Source organism: Zea mays, chromosome 2 (genome assembly GCF_902167145.1).
Source record: "Zea mays cultivar B73 chromosome 2, Zm-B73-REFERENCE-NAM-5.0, whole genome shotgun sequence".
NCBI classification, from domain to species: Eukaryota; Viridiplantae; Streptophyta; class Magnoliopsida; order Poales; family Poaceae; genus Zea; species Zea mays.
The window spans coordinates 847,482-860,619 of record NC_050097.1 but is presented as its reverse complement, the minus strand read 5'-3'; positions in this window follow the sequence as shown (position 1 = coordinate 860,619).

Sequence of the window (13,138 nt, the reverse complement as noted above, 5' to 3'; positions counted from 1 at the left end):
GCGGGCAGGTGGGTCTGCCTCGCCTAGAACTGACACCCTTCGCAGGTGCGGACAATTCTAGTGGCGTCGGCCACCGCCGTTGGCCAGTAGAAACCTTGTCGGAAGGCGTTTCCAACAAGGGCCCAAGGTGCGGCGTGATGGCCCCAAGCCCCCAAGTGTATCTCTCGTAGGAGCTCCTGGCCTTCGGCGATGGAAATGCATCGCTGAAGGATGCCTGAGGGGCTGCGATGGTAGAGCTCCTTCCCATCTCCCAGCAAGACGAACGACTTGGCGCGCCGCGCCAACCGCCGAGCTTCGGCTCGGTCGAGGGATAACTCTCCTCGGTGGAGATACCGCAGGTACGGGGTCTGCCAGTTTTGATTAGGCGTGACCCCGCTTCGCTCCTCCTCGACGCGCAGTGCCTCACCCTCGGGGGCCAAGGGTACCTCGGGCTGAACCGAGGGTGCCTCGGGCCGAGCTGACGGTGCCTCGGGTTGGGCCGAGGGTGCCTCGGACTGAGCCGAGGGTGCCTCGGACTGAGTCGAGGGTGCCTCGGGCTCGGACGTGTCGTCGATCTTGACGGAGGGTTGATGCAGGTCTCGGGAGAAGACGTCCGGGGGAACCATTGTTCGTCCCGAGGCTATTTTAGCCAGCTCGTCCGCAGTCTCGTTGTAGCGCCGGGCGATGTGGTTGAGCTCGAGCCCGTAGAACTTGTCTTCCAGGCGCCGAACCTCATCGCAGTAGGCCTCCATCTTCGGGTCGCGGCAGTGGGAGTTCTTCATGACTTGGTCGATGACGAGCTGCGAGTCACCGCGAGCGTCGAGGCGTAGGACCCCTAGCTCGATGGCGATCCGCAACCCGTTGACCAGAGCCTCGTACTCAGCCACATTGTTGGACGCCGGGAAATGGAGGCGTAGCACATAGCGTAGATGCTTTCCGAGGGGCGAGATGAAGAGTAGGCCTACGCCGGCTCCTGTCTTCATCAGCGACCCGTCGAAGAACATGGTCCAGAGTTCCGGCTGGATCGGAACTGTTGGGAGCTGGGTGTCGACCCATTCAGCCACGAAGTCCGCCAAGACCTGGGACTTGATGGCCTTCCGAGGGGCGAACGAGATTGTTTCGCCCATGATTTCCACCACCCACTTTGCGATTCTACCCGAGGCCTTTCAGCACTAGATGATCTCCCCCAGGGGGAAGGATGACACCACAGTTACCGGATGAGACTCGAAGTAGTGTCGCAACTTCCGCCGCGTCAGGATCACAGCGTACAGCAGCTTCTGAACTTGTGGGTAGCGGATCTCAGTCTCAGACAGTACCTCGCTGATGAAGTAGACTGGCCTCTAGACGGGCAATGCATGCCCTTCTTCTTGTCTCTCAACCACGATCGCGGCGCTAACCACCTGAGTGGTCGCGGCGACGTAGATCAAGAGGGCTTCTCCGGCAGCGGGAGGCACCAAGACGGGCGCGTTGGTGAGGAGCACCTTCAGGTTCCCGAGGGCTTCCTCGGCCTCAGGGGTCCAAGTGAAGCACTCGGCCTTCCTTAAGAGGCGGTACAGAGGCAGGCCTCTTTCGCCGAGGCGTGAGATGAAACGGCTCAGAGCCGCAAGACATCCCATGACTCTTTGTACGCCTTTCAAGTCCTTGATGGGCCCCATGCTGGTGATGGACGCAATCTTCTCCGGGTTGGCTTCGATGCCCCGCTCGGAGACGATGAACCCCAAGAGCATGCCTCGGGGAACCCCAAAGACACACTTCTCGGGATTTAGCTTCACGCCTTTCACCTTGAGACATCGGAATGTCACTTCAAGGTCGGAAAGGAGGTCGGAGGCTTTCCTCGTCTTGACTACGATGTCATCGACGTAGGCCTCGACCGTCCGTCCAATGTGTTCGCCGAACACATGGTTCATGCACCGCTGGTACGTCGCATCCGCATTCCTCAAGCCGAACGGCATGGTGACATAACAGTACATGCCGAAGGGTGTGATGAAAGAAGTCGCGAGCTGGTCGGACTCTTTCATCCTGATTTGGTGATACCCTGAGTAGGCGTCGAGGAAAGACAGGGTTTCGCACCCAGCAGTGGAATCCACGATTTGATCGATGCGAGGCAGAGGGTAGGGAACCTTCGGACATGCTTTGTTTAGACATGTGTAGTCTACACACATCCGCCATTTCCCTCCTTTCTTTCTCACAAGCACAGGGTTGGCAAGCCATTCGGGATGGAATACCTCTTTGATGAACCCTGCCACCATTAGCTTGTGGATTTCCTCGCCAATGGCTCTGCGCTTTTCTTCGTCGAATCAGCGCAGAGGCTGCTTCACGGGTCGGGCTCCAGCTCGGATATCCAGCGAGTGCTCGGCGACATCCCTCGGTATGCCGGGCATGTCCGAGGGACTCCACGCGAAAACGTCGGCGTTTGCGCGGAGAAAGTCGACGAGCACTGCTTCCTATTTGGGATCAAGCTCGGAGCCGATCCGGATCTGCTTGGAGGCATCGCCGCTGGGGTCGAGGGGGACGGACTTAACCATCTCCGCTGGCTCAAAGTTGCCGGCGTGACGCTTCACGTCTAGCACCTCCTTAGAGAGGCTCTCCAAGTCGGCGATGAGGGCCCCGGACTCGGCGAGGGCCTTGGCGTACTCCACGCACTCCACGTCGCATTCGAACGCGTGTTTGTATGTGGGGCCGACGGTGATGACCCCATTGGGGCCCGACATCTTGAGCTTGAGGTAGGTGTAGTTGGAGACAGCCATGAACTTCGCGTAGCATGGCCTCCCCAATACTGCGTGGTAGGTTCCTCGGAACCCGACCACCTCGAACGTGAGGGTCTCCCTTCGGAAGTTGGAGGGTGTTCCGAAGCAGACGGGAAGGTCGAGTTGTCCGAGGGGCTGGACGCGCTTCCCGGGGATGATCCCGTGGAAAGGCGCAGCGCCTGCCCGGACCGAGGACAGATCAACATGCAGGAGCCCGAGGGTCTCGGCGTAGATGATGTTGAGGCTGCTGCCTCCGTCCATGAGGACCTTGGTGAGCCTGACGTCGCCGATGACGGGGTCGACAACGAGCGGGTATTTCCCCGGGCTCGGCACGTGGTCGGGGTGGTTGGCTTGGTCGAAGGTGATGGGCTTGTCGGACCAGTCTAGGTAGACTAGCACCGCCACCTTCACCGAACAGACCTCCCGACGCTCTTGCTTGCGGTGCCGAGCCGAGGCGTTTGCCGCTTGACCACCGTAGATCATGAAGCAGTCGCGGACCTCGGGGAACTCTCCTGCCTCGTGATCTTCCTTCTTGTCGTCGTCGCGAGCCCTGCCACCCTCCGCGGGTGGCCCGACCCTGTGGAAGTGGCGTCGAAGCATGGCGCACTCCTCAAGGGTGTGCTTGACGGGCCCCTGATGATAGGGGCACGGTTCCTTGAGCATCTTGTCGAAGAGGTTGGCACCTCCGGGAGGTTTCCGAGGGTTCTTGTACTCGGCGGCAGCGACAAGGTCCGCGTCGGCGGTGTCGCGTTTCGCTTGCGACTTCTTCTTGCCCTTCTTCTTGGCGCCGCGCTGAGTTGACGCCTCGGGGGCATCTTCCGGTGGGCGGCCCTGGGGCTGCTTGTCCTTCCGGAAGATAGCCTCAACCGCCTCCTGGCCAGAGGCGAACTTGGTGGCGATGTCCATCAGCTCGCTCGCCCTGGTGGGGGTCTTGCGACCTAGCTTGCTCACCAGGTCGCGGCAGGTGGTGCCAGCGAGGAACGCGCCGATGACATCCGAATCGGTGATGTTGGGCAGCTCGGTGCGCTGCTTCGAGAATCGCCGGATGTAGTCCTGGAGAGACTCTCCCGGCTGCTGCCGGCAGCTTCGGAGGTCCCAGGAGTTTCCAGGGCGCACGTACGTGCCCTGGAAATTGTCGGCGAAGGCTTGGACCAGGTCATCCCAGTTGGAGATCTGCCCCGGAGGCAGGTGCTCCAACCAGGCACGAGCGGTGTCGGAGAGGAACAGGGGGAGGTTGCGGATGATGAGGTTGTCATCGTCTGTCCCACCCAGTTGGCAGGCCAGCCGGTAGTCCGCAAGCCACAGTTCCGGTCTCGTCTCCCCCGAGTACTTTGTGATAGTAGTCGGGGTTCGGAACCGGGTCGGGAACGGCGCCCGTCGTATGGCGCGGCTGAAAGCCTGCGGACCGGGTGGTTCAGGCGAGGGACTCCGATCCTCCCCGCTGTCATAGCGTCCCCCACGCCTAGGGTGGTAGCCTCGGCGCACCCTCTCGTCGAGGTGGGCCCGACGGGCGCGGTGATGGTGCTCGTTGCCGAGGCGTCCCGGGGCCGCAGGCGCTGTGTTGCGCGTGCGCCCGGTGTGGACCGAGGCTTCCCGCATGAATCGGGAAGTCGCGGCGCGATGTTCCGAGGGGTACCCCTGCCTTCGGGGGGCGGAGCTTTCGGCCCGTCGGACCGCGGCGCCCTCCAGGAGATTCTTGAGCTCTCCCTGGATTCGCCGCCCCTCGGTGGTTGATGGCTCCAGCATCGCGCGGAGAAGCATTGCCGCTGCAGCCAGGTTTTGGCCGACCCCACTGGAAGCGGGTGGCGGCCTTACCCTGACATCGTCGGCGATGCGGTGCTGGATACCCTGGGGCAGATGACACATTTCTCCGGCCGGAGGTTGGCCCACCCATTCCTGCTCGACGTCCTGGCGGATCGGCTCAAGTGTTCCTGCTCCCTCGTCGAGCCTAGCCGGCACCCCGCGGATTTGCTCGAGCTGTGGTTCATGATCCCCCGCCGGAACGGGGACCACAGCTAGCTCCCGTAGGATGTCAACGCGAGGCACAGGCCTAGGGAGATCACCGTTCTCCGGCATACCAAGATGGTTGCCTTCGGAGGGACCCCCTAGATCGACATGGAAACATTCGCGACTTGGGCCGCAGTCCTCGTCGCCGAGGCTGCGGCTACCGTCGGAACAGTCGGAAAGGCAGTAGTCGCATGCGGTCATGAAGTCCCGCACGGCACTGGGGTTACCAAGTCCGGAGAAGTCCCAATAGAAGTCGGGCTCGTCATCTTCCTCGGACCCCGAGGGCCCGTAGGTCGAGACGTCCGTCAGCCGGTCCCAGGGTGACCACATACGATACCCCAGAGGGTTCGGACTCGCCTCTACTAGAGCGCCCCCCAAAGCGAAGCCGCTCGGCGGGTCGAGGCTGAATCCAAGAGGCGTGAAATGGGAATCGGTCGGTACCTCTTGGTCGACGGGCGGTGATGAAGTCACGTCAGGGACTGACTGCACCGTCGTCTCAGGTACGAGGGTGACGCCCAGCAAGCCTTTCGCGAGCGTGCTGGCGTCGTCCGTTTGCTTGGAATTGGCGTGTTGCGGGGAGACGGCCCTCGTCTTCATCTCAAACGCGAGGTCGATGCTCAACGCGCCTCCCGTTGGGGCGCCGGCGTCGTCGACTCGCTCGACATCCGACGAGGTGCCACCTCCTGCTTGGCCTTGGTTGCCCCGCCTCCTCCTCCGTCGGCGGGGGAGAGGGCGGGGTGAGCTCGAATGTTGTTCTTCCGCCACGCGGGGAAGACGTCGTCGATTCCGCCGCCGGCGGGCGGGCTGTCGGCCGCCATTGTCGCTGCCGCACGGCGGGGGAAGGAGCATCATGTCGTAGCTGCCGTCGAGGGACATGAACTCAAGACTCCCGAAACGGAGCACTGTTTCGGGCTGGAAAGGTTGCTGGAGACTGCCCATCTGGAGCTTGACGGGAAGCTGTTCGTCAACACGCAGCAGGCCCCTACCTGGCGCGCCAACTGTCGGCGTTTTGACGCCGGGGGGTCCCTGGGCCGACGAGTGAAAATGTCGCCGCGTGCCCCAGCCCAGATGGGTCGGCGCGAGACGGAGCGCGAAGGGGGGAAGAAAAGGCAGCCGGAGCGAGAGAGAGAGGTGGAAATCCCGCGGCCTTCGTGTTTGTCCCGTGCCCAGGTCGGGTGCGCTTGCAGTAGGGGGTTACAAGCTTCCACGCGGGAGAGGGAGCGAGCGGCCTCACGCGAGCGCCTGCCCCGTCCTCTTCCTCGCGCGGCCAACCCTCTGTAAGAGGGCCCTGGTCCTTCCTTTTATAGGCGTAATTAAGGAGAGGATCCAGGTGTACAATGGGGGTGTAGCAGAGTGCTACGTGTCTAGCGGAGGAGAGCTAGTGCCCTAAGTACATGCCATTGTGGCAGCCGGAGGGGTTTTGGCACCCGGTTCATGTGGTGTCGTGGCCGTCAGAGGAGCGCTGGAGCCTGGCGGAAGGACAGCTGTCGGGGCTGTTGAGTCCTTGCTGACGTCCTCTTGCTTCCGTAAGGGGGCTGAGAGCCGCCGTCGTCATAGAGCGTGTGGGGTGCCATCATTACTTGTCTGGCGGAGCGAGCCAGATGGGACGCCGGTCTTGTTCCCCGTAGCCTGAGTCAGCTTGGGGTAGGGTAATGATGGTGCCTCCTGTTGACGTGGTCGGTCCGCGCCCTAGGTTGGGCGATGTGGAGGCTCCTCCGAGGTCGAGGTCGAGTCTGTCTTATGTGGCCGAGGTCGAGTCCGAGCCCCTGGGTCGGGCGAGGCGGAGACCGTCGGCTGAAGCCAGGGCTAAGTCCCAGCCCTGGGGTCGGGCGAAGCGGAGTTCGTCGTCTTCTGGGGCTGAGCCCAAGTCCGAGCCCTGGGGTCGGGCGAAGCGGAGTTCGTCGTCTTCTAGGGCTGAGCCCAAGTCAGAGCCCTGGGTTGGGCGGAGCGGAGTTCGCCGTCTTCCGGGGCTGAGCCCAAGTCCGAGCCCTGGGTCGGGCGGAGCGGAGTTCGTCGTCTTCTGGGGCTGAGCCCAAGTCAGAGCCCTGGGTCGGGCGGAGCGGAGTTCGCCGTCTTCCGGGGATGAGCCCAAGTCCGAGCCCTGGGTCGGGCGGAGCGGAGTTCGCCGTCTTTCGGGGGTGAGCCCAAGTCCGAGCCCTGGGTCGGGCGGAGCGGAGTTCGCCGTCTTCCGGGGGTGAGCCCAAGTCCGAGCCCTGGCTCAGGCGGAGCGGAGTTCGCCGTCTTCCGGGGCTGAGCCCGAGTCCGAGCCCTAGGTCGGGCGGAGCGGAGTTTCCTATGGTGCCTGAGGCCGGGCCTGACTGCCTGTCAGCCTCACTCTGTCGAGTGACACAGCAGTCGGAGCGGCGTAGGCGACGCTGTCCTTCTGTCAGGCCGGTCAGTGGAGCGGCGAAGTGACTGCGGTCACTTCGGCTCCATCGACTGGAGGACGTGCGTCAGGATAAAGGTGTCAGGCCGCCTTTGCATTAAATGCCCCTGCGATTTGGTCGGTTGGCGTGGCGATTTGGCCAGGGTTGCTTCTTGGTAAAGACTGGGCCTCGGGCGAGCCGGAAGTTTGTTCGTCGCTGGAGGGGGGCCTCGGGCGAGACGGAGATCCTCCGGGGTCAGCTGCCCTTGCCCGAGGCTGGGCTCTGGCGAGGCGTGATCGAGTCCCTCGAATGGACCGATCCCTGACTTAGTCGCACCCATCAGGCCTTTGCAGCTTTGTGCTGATGGGGGTCACCAGCTGAGAATTAGGAGTCTTGAGGGTACCCCTAATTATGGTCCCCGACATATATATATATATATATATATATATATATATATATATATATATATATATATATATATATATATATATATATATATATATCCGCTCTATCCTTAGAATATGCATGTTTTAGAGTTCGGCATTCTTTCTTTTTCTTTTATTAATCTACTAGAAAAAAGGTTATCCACACCATGCATTGGACATCATATCGATGGCATAGGGATCATATACAAATTCTAATTACCTAGTGGCTAGAGATCATATAACTCTAACTATCCATCACATTATCAATCGCATGCTCACATATATACAGAAGGATTTACCGTCTTATGTGCGACGGCGGTGGGGGCGTGATGACGATTGAGGTCTGGCGGTGTGGTGCCAGGCGCGACTGCGGTTGAGGGTGAGGCGTGGGGGCACGGCGGCGTGGTGCCGGGCGCGGCATAGTCGGACCGGGGCGGCGTGGGGCGCGGCGTGGCGGCGCGACGACGGCTGTTGAGGCCCGAGCAGTGAGGGCGCCGCGGTGTGTGGCGCGACGGAGTGGGGCCGGGCGCGGCGGTGTGGGGGCGCGCGGTGGTGTGGGGGGCCGACGATGGTGTGGGGGAGCAGTGTGTGAAGAGCGGCGGCGGCGGTGAATGAGGGCGACAACAGTGAATGAAGTGAAGAAGAAGCCCAGATGGGGCTATGTAAAGAGACTTTACCGAGTACCCGCGATCTGGCACTCGACAAAGTTTTTTTTATTTTAAAATATACTTTGCCGAGTGCCAGATCGCGGGCACTCGGCAAAGGTACCTTTGCCGAGTGTCCACTGACAAGCACTCGACAAAGGTAGTTGTGCCGAGTGCCCACTAACAGGCACTCGACAAAGGTACTTTTAACAATTTTAAAAAATCTGTGCCGAGTGTCCTACGTTTGACACTCGGCAGAGCAACCTTTGCCGAGTGCTCCAACTGGACACTCGGCAAAGTATATTTTTATTTTTATTATTTTTCCAACCAAACTTTTTGTGGTATGTTTCTACACTATGTAGACCTACATGTACCATTTTGGGAGAATTATAAAAGTGTTTTCTATAACTACTAGTATAGTTCGTTTATTTGAATTTCTTCAGAAAATTCACATTTGAACTGCAAGTCACTCGAAACTTGGAAAACCGTGCATGCAAAAATGATATCCATGCTATTTAGCACAAGTTACGATCGATTTCAGGAGCGGACCGGAAACTTCGAGCAACATGGTCACTGAACATGGCTGTGAACTTGCCATCCAGCTATTTAAAAATTGTATAAAACACAAACAAAGTCAGAAAATCATGAAATTTGTCCACATGTCATGATATCATATGTAGAGGCTGTGATAAAAATTTGAGAATGTTTCGAGAAAGTTGTGAGGCATTATGTATAGAAACCTAAGAGAACTATACATGAAATCATATAGTTTCAATGATATTCTCTTAGGTTTCTATACATACTGCCTCACAACTTTCTCGAAATATTCTAAAAATTTTTATCACAACCTCTACATATGATATCATGACATGTGGACAAGTTTCATAATTTTCCGACTTTGTTTGTGTTTTATACAATTTTTAAACAATTGGATGGCAAGTTCACAGTCATGTTTAGTGAGCATGGTGCTCGAAGATTCCGGTCTGTGCCTGAAATCGGTCGTAACTTGTGCTAAATAGCATGGATACAATTTTTGCATGGATTTTTTTCCATGTTTCGAGTGACTTGCGGTTAAATGTGAATTTTTCGAAGAAATTCAAATAAACGAACTAAATCTAGTAGTTATAGAAAACACTTTTATAATTGTCCTAAAATGGTACATGTAGGTCTATATAGTGTAGGAATATACCACAAAAAGTTTAGTTGGCAAAATAAAAAAAAATAAAAATACACTTTGCCGAGTGTCCAGCTGGGGCACTCGGCAAAGGTTGCTCTGCCGAGTGTCATGCATTTGACACTCGGCAAAGAAGCATCTTTGCCGAGTGCCAAAGCTCGGCGCTCGGCAAACATTAACGACCGTCAGCTATAGACGGCTGCTGACGGCCCTTTACCGAGCGCCGCCTTCACCGAGTGAGCCTTCTATAGCCTTCTTTCTCAAGTGCTTTTCTCTCTCTCTCAATCGGTCTAAGTGACCGTTTGAGAGAGAGAAATGGTTGAAATAGTTCCGGTCTTTGTGACCTACTCAACGGGAATTAGGTTCTTTGGAACCGAAGCTCAATAAAACAAATCATCGTGTTAACTCTAACGCTAACCACCGACCTTAGTGCGTGTTTAAAGTTATAAATTTCAGGTTTCGCCTATTCACCCCTCTCTAGGTGACTTTCAGGCACAACTCCGGTGCGGCCTCCCTGCTCTATCCGGCCCACCCCAGCAAGTGCTGCCACCCGGCCTCGCATCGCGCGGCCGCCCCAGCCCGCCGTCAGCTCGTCGGCCGACACCCACGCTCTGGCCCGCTCCACCTTGCCTCGACCGTCCACGAACCACCCTGCTCTGTGCTCAGCCGGCTCGCCCCACCACGCTGTTGGTTTCTGTCCCGCCCAAGGGTGTCATCAACCACCACCGTGATGTGGTGTCACTGCGACCTAGCACCAGAGATGATATTTTACATATTTATTTATTTATTTTCGGCGGCCATTTTTTATTAGCCGCTGAAATTAGTGAGTAATAGTTTATTTAATCAATGTTTGTGTGATTTTTTTTGTTTCAATAGGTCGCTTTTCATTACTTTTGATTAGTTACATGTTTATGCATTTGAAAATATAATCAATCACATGTTTAGTTAATGATGCGTTGAAATGACAGTTTCATTCTATTAATTAATATAACGTTAACTTCAATTCAAAATTAGCATGCATTTTTGTTGTTTTGATTTCATTAATAGCACATGTTTTTGTATTTTGTGATTCAAGGTATTAATTTCATATTGGTATGGATTATTATGTAGTTTGAGAAATGCGTTATAGTATTTTGAGTCATTTACTATCTTATTAGCATGCGTTATTTGATTTGTTAGTAGCGTAACCTATGTGTCGCCCGTTTTAGATAGGTTCGTCTCACATGCTCGACACACGTGAGACGTACCCGTCTGGAATTGTCCCTATTATAGACATCCTCAGAGTGATCGACAAGAAGTGGATTTATGACAAGCCAGTAGGATCCGAATGAAATTTCGGTGGCATAACCTCATAGTTTTCCACTGCATCATATTTACCGTGCAGATAGAGAACAATGAGGTTATTCGTTCTCTCGATCACTCTTGGATGGGTTTAGGACATATCCTTGCCTATAGATGTAGGACCGATATCCTTGAGGAAGTTGAATGATGTTTTTACGATATGGTTCGCTCTAATAGTCTCAGGCATGGCTGAAGATCGTGCATCGATGTACAATAGATGGAGTAGGAATGGACGACATTCTGATGAGTGGGTAGCCAAGACCAAAGATTTTGTGGATCATGTGTTCTCCTTGTCATTAACCGACATTGTCAAATGCCCTTGTATGCGACATGAAAATAGTATATTCCTTAATAAGGAAAGAGTTAGCCTACATTTCTATCAGTTTGGATTTATGCCCGAATATGAGGTGTGAGAACATCATGGTGAGGTAGTAGCCAACCCAAATGTATAAGAGGAGGAGAACAATGATTTTGCTGGCGGTGATGTGATGCATGAGATGCTAGATTCGCTATGTCTAGAGTTAAACTTAAGCTCCAAGGATCCTCCCACACCAGAGGTTTCAAGATTTTTTAAGCTAGTAAAAGACTATGAAGAGTCGTTGCATGAACACATAGATGTGAGTATACTCGCTTTTGTGACTCGGCTCATGGCCATTAAGTACAAGTACTTTTGCTCGAACAACTGTTAGAATGAGATTTTAAAGTTATTTGGGGATGTGTTGCCAAAGCCTAATAAGTTGCCTAAAGACATGTGCCATTCAAAGAGAATTATCAAAGGTCTTGGTATGGATTATGAAAAGATTGATGTGTGCAAAAATAATTGTATGCTTTTCATGAAGGAGCATGCGAGAGAGAAAAAATGTCTGAAATGTGAACAATCTAGATTTGTGTAAGTTTTTAATGATGAGGGTGACAAGGTGATGATAGATGTTGCACATAAGTAGCTTCACTACTTGCCACAAACTCCTCGTGTGAAACAGTTGTTTCTATCGAAAAAACTGCCATGCACATGCAACGACATAACGAAGGTGTCCGTGAGAAGAATGAGCTAATGGTGCACCCTTTAGATGGGGATGCTTGGAAGGCTCTGGACACGTTTTATCCAGACTTTGCTGCTGAACCGAGAAATGTTCAAATCGGCCCCGTGACCGATGGCTTCACAGCTTTTGGTCAAATGACATCGTCATACTCATGTTGGCCCGTCTTTGTTATTACATACAACCTTCCACCTTGTCTTTGTATGAAATATGAATTTATATTTCTTTCCTTGATCATACCTGGCCCGGACCATCCTGGAACAAAACTTAATGTCATGTTAAAACCCTTTATTGAAGAGTTGAAGGAGCTTTGGAAAGGAGTCGAAGCATACGGTGTTTAAAAAATAGATATTCAAACTTTGAGTCGCGTATTTGTGGTCGGTGCATGACTTCATGGCATATGCTATTTTTGCCGGTTGGAGTGCACATGGTAGATTGACATGTCCGTATTGCGGTTCAGATACAGATTGCTTCTGTCTTGCTCATGGTGGAAAGATCACTTACTTTGATTGTCATCGACGCTAGTTGCCCGGGAAACACCCCTTTTGGAGCGATAAGAAAATTTTTATAAAGAACACCATGGTCATGAAAGGACCGCCAAAACGTCTGAACGCAACATAAATCTATGCTTAGCTGAACAACCTTGTCTTAAATGAAAAAGGGGACAAGTACCAAGGATACAGAATGGACTACAACTATACACATATATGTGGTATGTGAGAGCTCCCTTATATGTCGTCATTGATTCTTGTGCACAACATTGATGTCATGCACTAAGAAAGTAATGTTGTTGAAGCCCTCATACACACCTCCATGCATTTTGAAAAAAAAACAAAGGACAGTCCGAAAGCTCGAAGAGATCTAGCAATGCTTTGTGGCCGACCAACCCAAGTGCTCAATAACAAGGCAAACCACCACATGCCTTGTTCTGTCTTACCTCTAAGGACAAGATTGAGGTGATGAGATGGATGAAAAAAATTAAATTTTCTGATGGTTATGCTGCGGGCTTGAAAAGAGCTGTGAATTTTAAAACGAGAAAATTAACTGAGTTAAAGAACCATGACTTCTATATACTAATGGAGAGGATTATCACTGTCATGTTTTGTGGTTACATGCCCGACGCCATGTGGCAAGCAATAGCTGAGCTATGCTATTTCTATAGGCAGATCTGTGCTAAAGAAATTATTAAAATATGATGGAGAAGTTGGAGAAAGAAATACCAGTGTTGCTATGCAAGCTAGAAAAAATATTCCCACATGGATTCTTCAATCTGATGCAACATCTACTTATTCACATTCCATATGAGGCAAATGTTGGTGGACCTGTACAATATAGGTGGATGTATCACATTGAACGTAAACTAAAAAACCTGCGAGCCATGATTCGAAATAAGGCTAGAGTAGAAGGAGCCATAGTTT